This window comes from Onychomys torridus, chromosome 19 (genome assembly GCF_903995425.1).
Source record: "Onychomys torridus chromosome 19, mOncTor1.1, whole genome shotgun sequence".
NCBI classification, from domain to species: domain Eukaryota; kingdom Metazoa; phylum Chordata; class Mammalia; order Rodentia; family Cricetidae; genus Onychomys; species Onychomys torridus.
Genome location: NC_050461.1, coordinates 53,513,869 through 53,528,535, shown reverse-complemented (window position 1 = coordinate 53,528,535; position 14,667 = coordinate 53,513,869). Strand labels below are relative to the sequence as shown.

General features: G+C 46.3%; 1 non-coding gene and 1 pseudogene across 1 annotated transcript; both read left to right on the top strand.

Annotated features, from left to right (window-relative positions):
• Positions 1 to 1,988: 1,988 nt before the first annotated feature.
• LOC118570743 lies at positions 1,989 to 2,093 on the top strand. Its single transcript, XR_004943236.1, has one exon. It is a non-coding gene; the product is annotated as a U6 spliceosomal RNA (small nuclear RNA).
• Positions 2,094 to 5,388: 3,295 nt separating this feature from the next.
• On the top strand, positions 5,389 to 13,415 carry LOC118570310 (annotated as a pseudogene).
• Positions 13,416 to 14,667: the final 1,252 nt, after the last annotated feature.

Genomic DNA, 14,667 nt, shown 5'->3' with positions numbered 1-14,667 from the left:
TTCAGGCCTATACTAAAAGGCATTTTACCTCATCCTGAAGGCAATGTGTTATCAGAAAGGCCACTTCCTGGAGACAGCTGGCTGCCTGGCTTTCATGGTAGAGGACCGGATGTGCTATGCAGGTCTCCCGGGCAGTACTGCTGTCCCTAATACCTTCCCTGTGGTATTTCTGTTTCTTTGGTTTTCCATAATGTACTTTGCTCTCTACCTTAGGACTAGAACTCGAGGTAACTCTGTGGGACTTGAGGGCACTCATTCTGTGAGAAATCATTGTTCCTGAAGAGAAGAGCAAACAAATGCGCCAGCAACACCGGGGATAATTATCACATTAAATACAGTCAGCTCCAATACATGCCATGCAGACTTGGCCTTCTGTCTAAGAACTATAAGTTGGGAAAGATGAAGCTCTCTGTTGCCACCTCTCCAAGACCTTCACAGAAGGCTCTAGCTGTGGAGGTGATATTACAGAATACCACAGTCACTGAGGAGGCACACTAACACTATTGGTTATACAAAGACAGGATTCCTTTAAAAAAGATGTCGTATCTACGTTCTCTAAGAACAACTCTCTGTGAAGAATATACGATACACAATCCATCGGAATGAAATTCAGAAGTGCTCTCACTCACTATGCCTGACATGGGGAAACCCAAAGGCTCCTTTAAAGGAGGGAGTCTTTGTTTGTTTTTGTTTTTCGAGACAGAGTTTCTCTGTGTAGCCCTGTCTGTCCTTGAACTCACTCTGTAGACCAGGTTGACCTCGAACTCATAGAGATCAGCCTGCCTTTGCTCCTGAGTGCTGAGATTAAAGGTGTGCGCCATCACAGCCAGGCAAAGGAGGGTGTCTTAATGGAGGAGTTGCCCAGATCAGATCACCCTATGGATATGCCTAGAGGGAATTATCTTAATTGTTCATTGATAGGGAGGGCCCAGCCCATAGTGGGCAGCATCATTCCCTGGGCAAGTAGTCCTAGGTTGTATAAGAAAGCTAGCTAAACATGAAATGTATCAGCAAGCGGTGTTTCCCCCACGTTTCAGCTTCAAGTTCTGCCCTGACTTCCCTTAATGACAGACTGTGACCTGGAGTTGTAAGGTGAAATAAAGCCTTTCCTCCTCTAAGTTGCTTTTGGTCATGGTGTTTTTAATCACAGCAATTTAGATGAAACTAAAACAATCAGTAAAAGTACAAGATAAACTTAGAATATCTTGTGCCAGGTGTTGGTGGCGCTAAACTTTGGTGGCGCTCGACTTTAATTCCAGCACTTGGGAGGCAGAGGCAGGCGAATCTCTGTGAGTTCAAGGCCAGCCTGGTCTACAAAGCTAGTTCCAGGAAAGGCGCAAAGCTACACAAAAAAAACCCTGTCTCAAAAACACCAAAAACAAAACAAAACAACAACAACAACAAAAACAAACAAAACAAAAACAAACAAACAAACAAACAAAAAAACCCAACACTTAGAATATCTTGTAGAGCTAGAACATCAGGGAGCTCCCAACCTGTAATGGAGATAAATCAGGAGGACGCAGAAGCCAATTTGAATGAAGTGCTTTCATTAGCCAAATCAGGAATGGTTCAAACAGTAAAAAGCACCATGGCAACTCAAGAGATGGTTCAGTGGGCAAGAACACTTGATGTTCTTGCAGAGGACCCAGGTTCTATTCCCAGCACCCATTTGTCTACCCATAACCATCTGTAATGTTATTTCCAGGGGCTCTAATGCCATCTTCTAGCCTCTACAGGCACTGTATAAAACATGCATACAGGCAAACACTCAGAGACATAAAGTGGAAATAAATAAATCGTAAATATAAATATTTATATATGTAGCAACAAAAAATTAGAAATCCATTGAATAAACTTGGAATCTATGATCCCATAGTAAGAAGATAGATGATAGATAGATAGATAGATAGATAGATAGAAGCTAAACCTTATAATAGCATGCCAATCAATGTAGATAAACTATAGGATTAGAAAGTCACCATTTAGTGCTCACTTTGGCAGCATGTATATTAAAATTGGAACAATACAGAGAAAATTAGCCTGGTCCATGTGAGATTGACATGCAAATTCATGAAGCATTCCATATTTTTAAAAAGAGAAAATCACCATTAGTGGCCTTCGTGATAATAATTAATGCAAGAGACATCAGCAGATCCTAAATCTAGTGACAAATTTGATGAGAAATGGGCTATTTGCATGGTCTCAAGTCCTTATTTTAAAATGAGGAGTTGGGGATTTAGCTCAGTGGTAGAGTGCTTGCCTAGCAAGCGCAAGGCCCTGGGTTCGGTACTCAGCTCCACAAAAGAAAAGAAAGCCGGGCGGTAGTGGCACACGCCTTTAATCTCAGCACTTGGGAGGCAGAGGCAGGCGGATCTCTGTAAGTTCGAGGCCAGCCTGGTCTACAGAGCAAGTTCCAGAAAAGACGCAAAGTGACACAGAGAAACCCTGTCTCAGGAAAAAACAAAAAGAAGTTCCTGGTGAAAAAAAGCTGACATAAAAACTGAGCCAAGTAATCACAGCTAACGTTATTGTCAAGCTACCAGGTAGACATGGCCAAATTCGGGAAGCACAGCACAGCCCCCCAAATAGCACAGAAATCACAGGAGAAATGAAACTATAAAAACCATAAGCAGTTCCTGAAAAACACATGGTTTACCAAGAGTCAGAAGGAAAGTTCCAGAAGCTGAAGGCCAAGGGCCATTCAGACCCTGATAAATCCCTTGGAAGTCAAAATTGACAGTGGTGCAGGCACAGGTTCAATTAACTTGTCCACACTGCCCACCCCAAACTGCAGAAGTACATTACATCCCCATTGCATGGATGCCTTCATCACTAGTGTCTCCAGCTCTGCTGGCCAGTGCCAAGGCCAAGAACCCTGGTCCCTATGAAGACTCTGGGACAGAGGTCTTTACCAATCCACATGAGGGCAGAAAGACCGTTGTCTTCCTGGGCTGTGTCTACACAGAGTTGATACCCTTAAGCGATCTTTGTATAAATAAATCTGAAACAGGACCTGTCAAGAAAAAGACATAGCATTAATAACAGGACAGATAGAATCATGTTCTATCTGAGAAGCTGCAATCACAACATGAACCATTTCTGTGAAATTTCTACCCAAACACTTACTTACAATGAGGAGACATCAGATAAGCCTAAACCGAGGAAAGGTCTTCCAAATCACTATTCTATCATCCTCAAAGATGTTCTGAGAAACAAGAGGAGACTGAGGGATATGGCAAGCTGAATTCTGTTAATCAGTTTGGGGGTCATGTTTCACAGGCAGAGAACACACAAGTCAAGAAGAAAACCCCCAGAAAAGCTGTGGACTTCACACTGGAGTCTGTAGTCACGAGGGTGAGTGTAGCAGATGACGGAGCAGGGTTTCTCTTATCTGTACATTGGGAATTATCACCTATAACCTCCAATAGATGACACACTTGTGTGTGTGTGTGTGTGTGTGTGTGTGTGTGTGCGTGTGCGCGTGCGCGCGCGCGCGCGCACACGCCATTGAGCTAAGCATTACATAACCTCCCTCCAGAGAGTCCTTGGTCTCTTCCTCTGATCGTTCCTGATCACACTCCCTGTCAGGTCCTTCCCAGGTTCCTATTGCTGGAGCCACCCTGGCTCACAAAGGCCACTGTCCTGTTAGTTTCTTGATGCTCACAGGACAAGGTTCTGGTTCCCGAGTGGTACAGAGAGACACTGCTCAGCTAGCTCCGTGGTACCTTTTTTCTTCACTTCACTTTTACCTCCTATCCCCACTCCACTCCCGCCAAGCTAGACTATGCTACTCCCCAGAGGCCTTCCTTCTCTTCTCTCACCTCTCTCTCTTCCATGATGCCCTTTCCTCTTGTCTCTCTCTGGAGAGAAAAGCTCATCACCTTCTTGCTGCGGTCCTCCTCACTTCACACAGACACCCTTGGGCGTGCTCTGGGAGCACAGAGCCCGCCATTCCCACCCTCACTTTCAATGCCCTTAATTTCTGTAACGTGGACCTCTGGCCATCATTTCACAGGGATCAGAAGGCAGCCAGAGGCAGGGCTCACATCCTGCTCAGGCCTGCAAACCCAGCACACAGGGCTATGTCTGCTGTGGCTGGCCCTCCATTGTTTCCATTGGTTAACCTAAAGGCATTGATAATAGCAACAAGTATTCTATGTACTATTTATTTGCCAGTCCTCTGTCAGGTCATTTGCCAAGTGCATCCGTGACTCAAAGTGAGAGGAGGAGCCTAGGGAGTCCCTTCCTTCCAGGGAGATGACATCTTTTATGACGCCAACATCTTTTATGGCACCGGTCTTGAGAGAGGCCAGAGGAGGAAGTCCACAGGTGGGAGGGCCTTCAAGCTACAGTAAACTTTGTTCACTGAAGCTACCGTGAGAGTGTACAGGGAGTTCTCTCTTAGGTGGGGCTCCCCAGGAGGGTGAGGCAGGTGTGGGGCTCTCTAGGAAGGCACCGGGCCAGGGACAACCTCCCATAGGGAGTAGAGTTCTGTGTTCAGCATGAAAGAGCAAAGGTTGCTCATGTTTCTCTGCCTTTCGCCTGGGAAACATCAGTATCTGGCCAATTCCTAAAAGATCTGATAAAGAACAGGAGCAGGAGGCACTGAGACGGCACAGTGGTTAAAGGGATTGCTGCTCAAACACAGGGACCTGCGGACCATCCCCCAAACACGGGGACCTGCATACCATCCCCCAGAACCCATGGAAAAAGCCAGACATGATGGTGCATGCCCATAACCCCAGGGCTGGGGAGGTAGACAGGAAGAGGCCTGGGGCTCACTGGCCCACCAGCCTAACCAAATCAACACGCCCCAGGTTCCACCAACTCCATCTCAAAAAAACAGAGTGGACTAAGGCCTCAACCCTATACAAAGAACTACAGGCGACTAAGGAATGCTGAGAGTGGAGAAATTGTCTTTCCCAGGAAGAGCACACCAAATGATTACCCAATACCAGGCGGTCAGCTCTGAAGGCATACATATAAATAGCATTATTCAGACTGAGCAGGTTGCATTTACACACACACACACACACACACACACACACACACACACACACACTGCAATGAAAAAAGAGGCCATATATTTGAAAGACAACAAAAAGGGATATATTGGAATCTTTGAACAGTAGAAAGAGGAAATTGTGTATTATAATATAATATTATAATCTTAAAAAATAAAATAATTACATCCAGGAGTGGTGGTGCACACCTTTAATCCCAGCATTCAGGAGGCAGAGGTAGGTGGATCTCTGTTAGTTTGAGGGCAGCCTGGTAAACAGAACGAGTTCCGGGGCAGCCAGGACTATGTAGAGAGACTTTGTCTCAAAAACTCAATAATACTCTTCCACAGGAGGCCTACACGCCACCGATTGTGCCGCCGCCATGTCTCTAGTGATCCCTGAGAAGTTCCAGCACATTTTGTGAGTACTCAACACCAACATCGATGGGCGGCGGAAAATAGCCTTTGCCATCATTGCCATTAAGGGTGTGGGGCGGAGATATGCTCATGTGGTGTTGAGGAAAGCAGACATTGACCTCACCAAGAGGGCTGGAGAACTCACAGAGGACGAGGTGGAACATGTGATCACCATCATGCAGAATCCACAACAGTACAAGATCCCAGACTGGTTCTTGAACAGACAGAAGGACGTGAAGGACGAGAAGTACAGCCAGGTTCTGGCCAATGGTCTAGACAACAAGCTGCGTGAGGACCTGGAGCGTCTGAAGAAGATTAGAGCCCATAGGGGGCTGCGCCACTTTTGGGGCCTTCGTGTCCGAGGTCAACACACCAAGACCACTGGCCGCCGGGGCCATACTGTGGGTGTTTCCAAGAAGAAACGAGTCCCTGGGCCTTTGCTGTTAATAAATAGTTTATATGCCTGTGGAAAAAAAACCAAAAAACCTAATAATAACAATAACAATAACAACAATAATAATAAAATAATTAAAATGTAAAGAATTTTAAAGTTGATAAAATATAATTTATACTTTTGTTTTTAAGTCCATCAAAAATTTAAAACCTATTAAGCATTATAATATATACTTGCTTTTCAGGATCAAAATAAATGTCATCAATATAAAAAAAAAAAGGTGGATGGCTCCTAAGGTAGGACATCCAAGGTTGACCTCTAACCCCCACGTTACACACACAACAAACACAATTAAAGAATAAAAGAAAGGGAGAAGCTTTGTACACTACCATCCACCTAACAGACTCCAGTTTCATGTACAAATACATCAACAACAACAACAAAAAAAATGAAGCATTGCCAATTGACAGAAAGATCGTTTGCTCTGCCCTGCTAGACAAGAAGAAAAATGTACGGATAAAACCCTGCCAGGGAGCAGGGGAAATAAATCTCACTTCTGTTTAGATTCCTGTCATGCCATTTCGAGCGGCTACTCCTCCCCAGCAGGACCCAGCTGGTGCCTGATACCTTCTGGGCTGGTTATCTGTTAAAGGGAATGTTTGGAAAATGCATCTGTCCACCCTCTGTTGCCAGCCCCTCACACCCGTGTTCACGAAGCTCTTGCTCTCTTGCAGAGGGCTAAACTGGGAAAAGAGGATAACCCAACACTAAGGAGTCACTGTCCTGCCTTTAATCCCAGCCCTCTGGAGGCAGAGGCAGGTGGATCTCTTTTGAGTTTTGGCCTGGTCTACGCGAAGTGAGTTCCAGATCAGCCAGAGGTGTTACAGAGAAGCCCTGTCTCGAAAAAAAAAAGCCAAGAGTCACTGTGCTGAGCTGGGCCCCGCTCTGTTTACAGCTTTCCTGTTGTGTTTTGCAATGTAGACAGCCTACTATCCTGGGTAGAATGGCAGAGCAATTTAGATGTGAGCAATTTTTTTTTAATTTTTTTTTTCTTTGAGGCAGGGTTTCTCTGTGTAGCTTTGCGCCTTTCCTGGAGCTCACTCTGTAGCCCAGGCTGGCCTTGAACTCACAGAGATCCACCTGCCTCTGCCTCCTGAGTGCTGCGATTAAAGGCGTGCGCCACCACTGCCCAGCAGCGGAGCAATTTAGATTGTTCAGTGGCATCTCACTGTTGTTAGTTGGATGGTTTGCTTCATTTTTTTTTTTTTTTTTAAGGCAGGGTCTCATTGAGCTCAGGCTGGCCTTGAACTCAGTAAGTAGGATAACCACGAACTCCTGGTCCTCCTGCTTCTCCTTCTCCAGGGCTGGAATTACTGGCGTGTGCTGCTGTGCTCAGGTTAGAGGGTTTGAAAAGAACTTTCCACCCATATGCTCATCTCAAGTCCCCGGTTCCTCAGTGAGTTCTGCCCAGCACAGAGGCAGCTGGGGTTTCCCTTGGCCTCAGGGGACAAAGCTGCCATATCTATCCATCCCAGAGTCATGGCTGCCCTGCACCCCAACAACCACAGACAGGGAGACAGCAGGTGCCTCAACAGGAAGTCATTGGTTATGGAGTAGGCTGACCCGGAGCTCAGAAGCCAACAGGAGACACAGTACTCCCCGACTTCTAATAACAAGATGACGACAGTCCTCAACAAGGATGCTTTTTATTGCTTATGTCCTCTGCCATGAGTGAGCACATTGTTAGGTCACCTGGTTCAATCCTCGCCCCAAGCTACTACATGGCAAACTCAGTCACCAAGGTTTGTTCGGCCTTCTCTTCTCCCCCTCCAAGGGTCTTGAGTCATTTCACCCTTGGCTTTGGCTAGACAGTGGCCGGGCATGATGAGATTCATCAAGTCACATATAGGGTGATCTGGGGTATCTTTGTCACCTTCTCCATGCAGTCTCACAACAGGGTACAATACAACCCCTCCTCCAGGAAGTCTTCCCAGCTGCCTGAGAATGAGCACAAGCACTCACTCACCAAACCTTCCCATGTCTTCCCTGGGCCCTTGGATATTCAAAATATAGTCCATGGCCCAGAAGCCTTGGCCCTGCCTGGTGGAGATATCAGACCGTTGAAATACATATCTCTTGGTGTATACATACATGTATGTGTACATGTGTGCAAGTATGTATGGAGGCTAGAAGTCAGCCTCTAATATCTTCTTCACTTGCTCTCCACTTCGTTTTTAAAAGATTTTTGATATTATTATTGTTTTTGACTTTTTTTTTTTTTCCCAGAGCTGAGGACCGAACCCAGGGCCTTGCACTTGCTAGGCAAGTGCTCTACCACTGAGCTAAATCCCCAACCTGTTGTTGTTTTTGAGACAGGATCTCACTATGTAGCTCTGACCGGCCTGGAATTTGCCAAGTAAAGTAGGCTGGCCTCAGACTGAGATCTGCTTGCCTCTGCCTTCTGAGCATTGGGATTAAAGGTGTGTGCCACTATCGCCCAGATATTTATATTATTTTAAAGTGTGTGTGTGTGTGTCTTCTGCAAGAGCAACATCTTAACTACTAAACCATCTCTCCAGCCCCCTTCATGTTGATTTTGAGACAGGGTTTTTACTTTTATCTGGAGCTGGCCCACTAGAGCAGGCTGGTTGGAGAATGAGCCCCATAGGTGTCCCGTCTCTATTTCCCCAACCCTGGAATTTCAGGGACACACCACCATATCCAGCTTTTCACACGGGCTCTAGGGCTCAATCTCTGATTCTTATGCTTGACTGACAAGCAGTTTACTGCATGAACAGTCTCCCGAGCCCTGAAACCCACATTTTAACAAGACTTCAGGTGGGACCAATGCTCCTTGTACTCTGAAGTCTGTTTCCCTATACACCAGAGCCCTTAACTACCAATCCTCTGATTCTGGAGCTATCTGCTTGTAGCTCCTTGATTTTTTGTTTGTTTGTTTTTGTTCTTAAGGGAGTGTAAGTGCCGAGACAGGTTTCTGCAGATCCTGAGTCTATCCAGATTGTGTGCTGACTGGTGCAGAGCTGGCAATGGGAGACCTCATCCTCAGAGTGATGGATGGATCACAGCTCCATGGATGGTGGTATGCTGTCAACCAGACCTTGATAACTCCAAGCCTCTCAGGTCCCACCTTCCTCTGGGTCCTAAAGGCACACAGACAAGCCCTGCTTTTTGTTGAGATACAGCCCCAGGTTCATGGAAAGATGTCACACTTTGATTTTCTTAATGCCAAAAGAGCCCAGGCCCAATCCTGGAATTCTTGCCTAGGGCCACCTCCCTGACCCACAGCTCAGGTGTCCCAAGGGCACTGAAGGCTCTGTGCATTCTTGGCAGCACAGCCCCACTGAACCGAAGAGGGAGCCACCTCCTGCGGGCTCTGGAATTTCAGAGCTCTGTTCATAAAAGACTGTATAGGAATCTTGTGGTCTCTGCCAGGCTGCTGCCTGGTCCCTGCCCTATTGTGCTTCTCCAGAGCTGTCACTACCTCTTAAACAGCTCCCTGTCTCTCTCCCTTTAATCAGTTATTTAACATGTGCACCAGCCCTTGAAGAAAAACTAGTTATTTGCTCTTTCTCACTTCCTGTGAGAAGGGTGGGCCCCACCGGCCACTCCTCGGCAGTTGCTATGATTTAGCGTGGGAGTCAGGCCTTCCTTCTGCAGGCAGGGGAGTGAGATGTGCTGTCTTTGGAATGCTGGTGTTGGCCAATGCCTGCAGAAGGACTTGCTGATAAAAGAAAGTGGTAGGGAGCACGTAGTGTGTGAGTATGTGGTGTATGGTACAGAGCATACCTGTAGTGAGAGTGTGTCGTATGGTAAGTGGTGTGTGTTTATGTGTGTGTGTGCTGGGGTTGTATTAAGCACCCCACTTCTTCTCTCCCAGAGAAGGTCTTCTTTGTTTCTGGTGGTCTTCAACAAGGGCAGAGAGTAGAATGTTCCCTCTAATGATCGCCAGCTCCTCTCCTCGGGTGCAGGAGATGAACTCTTGGTAGGTACTGTTGGCTTCACAGTATCTTTTATGGCACCCTATGAAGTCCAGTCCCGGGCGCTGAGGGTATGAGTCTGCAGGGGTGGATCTCAAGTCGAACCCAGAGAAGATAATCTCCACCTTGGTACCATCTAAGGTTGAGACAAGGTGAGTCCTGGCGTGGAGTGGGACACGTGCTCTGCCTCCTGTGTGCAAGACCTTTGAGCCGTGGGTCACGTGAGCCGTCAGGCCCATCTCAGAACAAAGTCAAATGATAAAAGGCACAGCTATAAAAGGCCGTCTTGACAACTGCTCTACATAGCCATTTCTTCACCCTTCTTGATTTAGAGACAGAGACCTAGAAGGGTTAGGGACATAAATTCTGGACTTGGCCAGTCTCAAACCAAACTCAGTTCTGTCACATGCTAGGTTCAGAGCCCTTATGCAACTCATTTAACCTTCTGTGCCTTGTTCTTCAGCTACAAATAAGTATAGAAGAAGCATACACACACTCACAAACCATGGGGCTGCTGTGAGAGTCAGGGGGTTCAGGAAAGAGTTTAGAACCTCAATGACTATTACCCATTGGGAACTATAAATCAGAGTCCCATAGTCCACCAATGACCTGTGGGACATTTCAGAGGATGAAATGCAATAGAGCATGCATTTTCATCCTCTGAAACCCGGAGGGCAAAGTTCATCCATGGATTTTCCTACAGGGTGGAAGGAAGTAAGACCAGCCCACATCTTACTTCCGGCTGTACAGATACCTTTTCTGAGGATGTGCCGAGTGGCAAAGCTCTGGCTCTGCTCCAGGAAACACACACACTGCCTGAGGGAAAGACACTGACCCTATGGCCTGTGAGCCTGCATGCATTCCTTATGTGGGGGATATATGGTGCTAGGGAACCCAGGGCTTTGCACATTAGTGGAATAACGTGTCTGCCACTGCAATGCACCCATAAAGCCTAAAACTTTCCACTTTGAAAGTTAATTTCATGAACCTAAAGCTAAGAGGATATCCATATTCTGAATCCATACTTGAGAAGTTTCTACTGATATGTCTACCTATATATGTGGCTTCATGAAGACAGGGCAAGCAAGACAGGACCCTAAATTAAGTCTGTGGAGATTTGCTTCTTGTAATAACACCAATCACCACACGGTTTTCAGAGCCTCAAATTTATTTAAATAAATCTCTGGAACTGGAACACACAATATTATATTAATCATTTGTGCATCCACTCATTCATCTAGCCAAGAATAATTATTTATTAACACATAGTATGTCAAATATTACATTAGAGGATACTAAGGTTGCAAGTAATCATAGATAAAGTACAGAGATTATAGTAATACATACCATTTTATATTATGACAAAAATCAATACAAGAGGGCCCAGGAAATCGTTCAGTGAGTGAAGATGCTAAGTCCAATGACCTAGGCTCTACATAGTAGAAGGAAAGAATAGACTTCTGCAAGTTGTCCTCTGGCCTACACACATGTGCACACATGAAATAAGTAAATAAAACGTAATTTAAAAGTAATGGAAGAAGAAATACTGTTAGTAGCAGCAAGGAGACATAGCCCAGCACAGACACCAGCAGCTTGAGAGTCCCCTTCCCCCTTGGGGACCTCCACTCAGGAAAAGATAATGTATTAAGTGTTTAGACAGAGTCACACATAGGAAAAGGATGATACAGTCCTAAGACATGGGTATGGGGTTTCTAGAGTCAAGCTCGGGTGTCTTTGTAAAGGCTGTATATGACTGCCACCTCGTTCTTTCTTCTAAACTGAAATTTCTAGTAGGCATTCCGTTACCTTTATCTTTCTTTCTTTCTTTCTTTCTTTCTTACTTCTTCCTTCCTTCCTTCCTTTTCTCTCCTTCCTTCCTTCCTTCCTTCCTTCCTTCCTTCCTTCCTTTTCTCTCCTTCCTTCCTTCCTTCCTTCCTTCCTTCCTTCCTTCCTCTCTCCCTTTCTTTACTTACTTACTTACTTGTTTATTTGAATGTATGCCTGTGAACACCATGTCACATGTGGAGATCAGAGGACAATTTGCAGAATACAATTTCCCCCTTCTACCCTATATATGGGTCTTGGGGATGGAACAGCAGGAGCCATTATCTACTGACCCATCTTGCTACCCTGATCCTGCGGCTTTCAAGGATGCAATTTACAAGGTTTAAAGATTAAGCAAAGCTTAAAGTTTAAGGAGTAAGTAAAAATACAGGCGTTGGCTTAAATCTGTTTCTCCCCTTAGTTTCCCTTTGTAAACAAAATTGTAAGGTGGTTTTCATGAGGAGTGCTTTTTATGTTCAGGGATGAGAGAAGAGCCCTAATACAGGTAAATTCAGGGCCACAAACACTCTCCCCCTAAGTAAGCATGGATCCATTGTCTTTAGCAGACTTCTTTGAGGTACCACTCGGCAAACACACACTATCTCTGGAGGTATGTCTTAGTTAGTGTTACTATTGCTGTGATGAAATATTGCTGCCAAAAGCAACCTGGGGAGGAGAGGGTTTATTCCTTCTTACAGCTCCTAAGTCCACTATCAGGGGAAGTCAGGGCAGGAACCTGGAGGGAGGAGCTGATGCAGAGGCCACGGAGGACTGCTGACTGCCTTGCTCAACTTGCTTTCTTATAAGACCCAGGACCACCAGCCTGGAGTGGTGCCACACACAGTGAGGCGGGCCCTCCCACACATCAATCATGAATCCAGAAAATGCTCCACAGGTTCTCCCTTCCCAAATGACACTGGCTCACAAGGCAATTTGGACTTTATAAGTGATGTTGAAGTTTCGTGGCTGTCAGTCAATCAGGATAGGCTGACTAGATCCCATGGCGAGGGTCCTCATTGCCTTCCCATGCCCCCTTCTTTGCCCCTCCTCAACAGGAGAACGCATTTACAACACACCCTCAAACGCAGAGAGGCCGAGAAGCACATTGGTAACGGAGCCCGTGTTAGAAGCTGGGAGATGATCTGTCCCATGCAGGCCACAGCCAGACAAGACAAACAAGAGGAAGACACAGCCTGTCCCCTCAGGCAAATGATTTCCATGGTGGTGAATGTAAAACAAACAGAAGAATTCAAGCCTAGAATAGCATTCTCTTTCATAAACCCTGTTTACTATACCGTCACAGGTCCGTGTACACTGCGTGTACTTCTTGTACCAAGAAAACGCTCTGCTTTCATTAAGCAAAAAAAAGACTAGCCTGGTTCTTGCGAGGAAAGGAATTGTTTCCACATAGAAACTGTCGCCTAGCAACCAAACAGCGACTCATCACACCTTGTTTCCAGCCGTAGACGTGGACGCACGGCCGGCCCCACCCTCGTAGACGCACGGCCGGCCCCACCCTCTTGCAGGCTCATTCCTGTTAACTCACAACTGGGAAGGAAGATCTTTTAAGAGGATCTGTGGTTGCTGTTGCTGGATTTTGAGTTTCTGGTTTAAAACACCAACCCCGTGTGATGTTGTGCCAGCCTCTCCCCATGCAATCCCGTTGTGCCTCTGGAAAAGCCAGGGCAATCAGGAAGAGAGGACCTTTGGGCTGCATTCCTTTTTCTGTGTTTTTCCTGTTCAGGTGTCACGCTTTGCTCTTCAGCCTGGGGGCTAGGGGTCCTTCCTCTGGCTTCCTGGTTTAGTACGGAAGTGGAATCCCACACTAATAGTACTCCTTTTCAGAATCTAAGCCCAAGTCCCTTTCAGGGCCACATCCATCCATTTCATTGCCTGGTCAAAAATGAGTCGTAACCCAGGTCCCTTTCAAATGTTCGTTCTGTGTGACAGAGCCGTTGGACACGATGTTTGGAAGTGAGTTGCTAACCAACATTCTATAGAACAGAGTGTATCCAGCGATGTGACTCACAGATAAAGTCAGTTCACTCCAGGGACCTCACACTGGGTGTGCTATTTGCTGTAGGTTGACTCAGGGCTTAACCCTTCCAACTCTGGGAAATTCCACTCACCTTCTTTTTCCAAGAAGTCTCTCTCTCTCTCTCTCTCTCTGTCTCTTTCTCTCTGTCTCTCTCTGTCTGTCTCTCTCTCTCTGTCTCTGTCTCTCTCTCACACACACACACACACACACACACACACACACACACACACCTGAGCGACCCTGAGGCTATCCATAGGAGGCAGAAACCGCCAGCCAGGAAAGGTGGAAGTGTGTGGCTTGCGGCTTGCGTTGGTTATTCCTCCATAGGCTTCAGCTATGGTAGGGATGCTAATGGAGGGGAAGTGCACATGTTAGTAGTTCAGCAATTAGGCCCAGCAACTAAAGAAAGTGTGACGTTCAATCTAGCCATGCAGGCAGATTTGGATTCAAGAAGCGTCCAATATTCTCTGAGATTACATAAGTCATCCCACACATTTATTACCTCTTTGCTTTGCCTCCCCATGTGATAGGCAAGCACTCTATCACTGATATACACTCAGTCTTGATGGCTGTTTTTATCACCATTGTTATCATCGCATGCATGCACATGTGCCCGAACATGAGAGTGCAATATGTGAGTGCACACGTGAGCATGCCTGTGTATGAGCATGCAGAGATCATAAGAAGACACTGGAGGCTTGCCTTCAGTGTTCTTTCCCTTATTGCCTTGAGACAGGGACTCTCGGCCAGGCCGCAGTGGTGGCACACACCTGTAATCCCAGCACTTGGGAGGCAGAGGCAGGCGGATCTCTGTGAGTTCGAGGCCAGCCTGGGCAACAAAGTGAGTAGACAGGCTACCCTGTCTCGAAAAACAAAACAAAACAAACAAAAAACACGAAAACCTGAAACAACAAAAAAGACAGGGACTCTCACTGAACTAGAAGCTAGCCACTTTGGCTAGGCTGGCTGGCCAGCAAGCTCCTGAGATCTG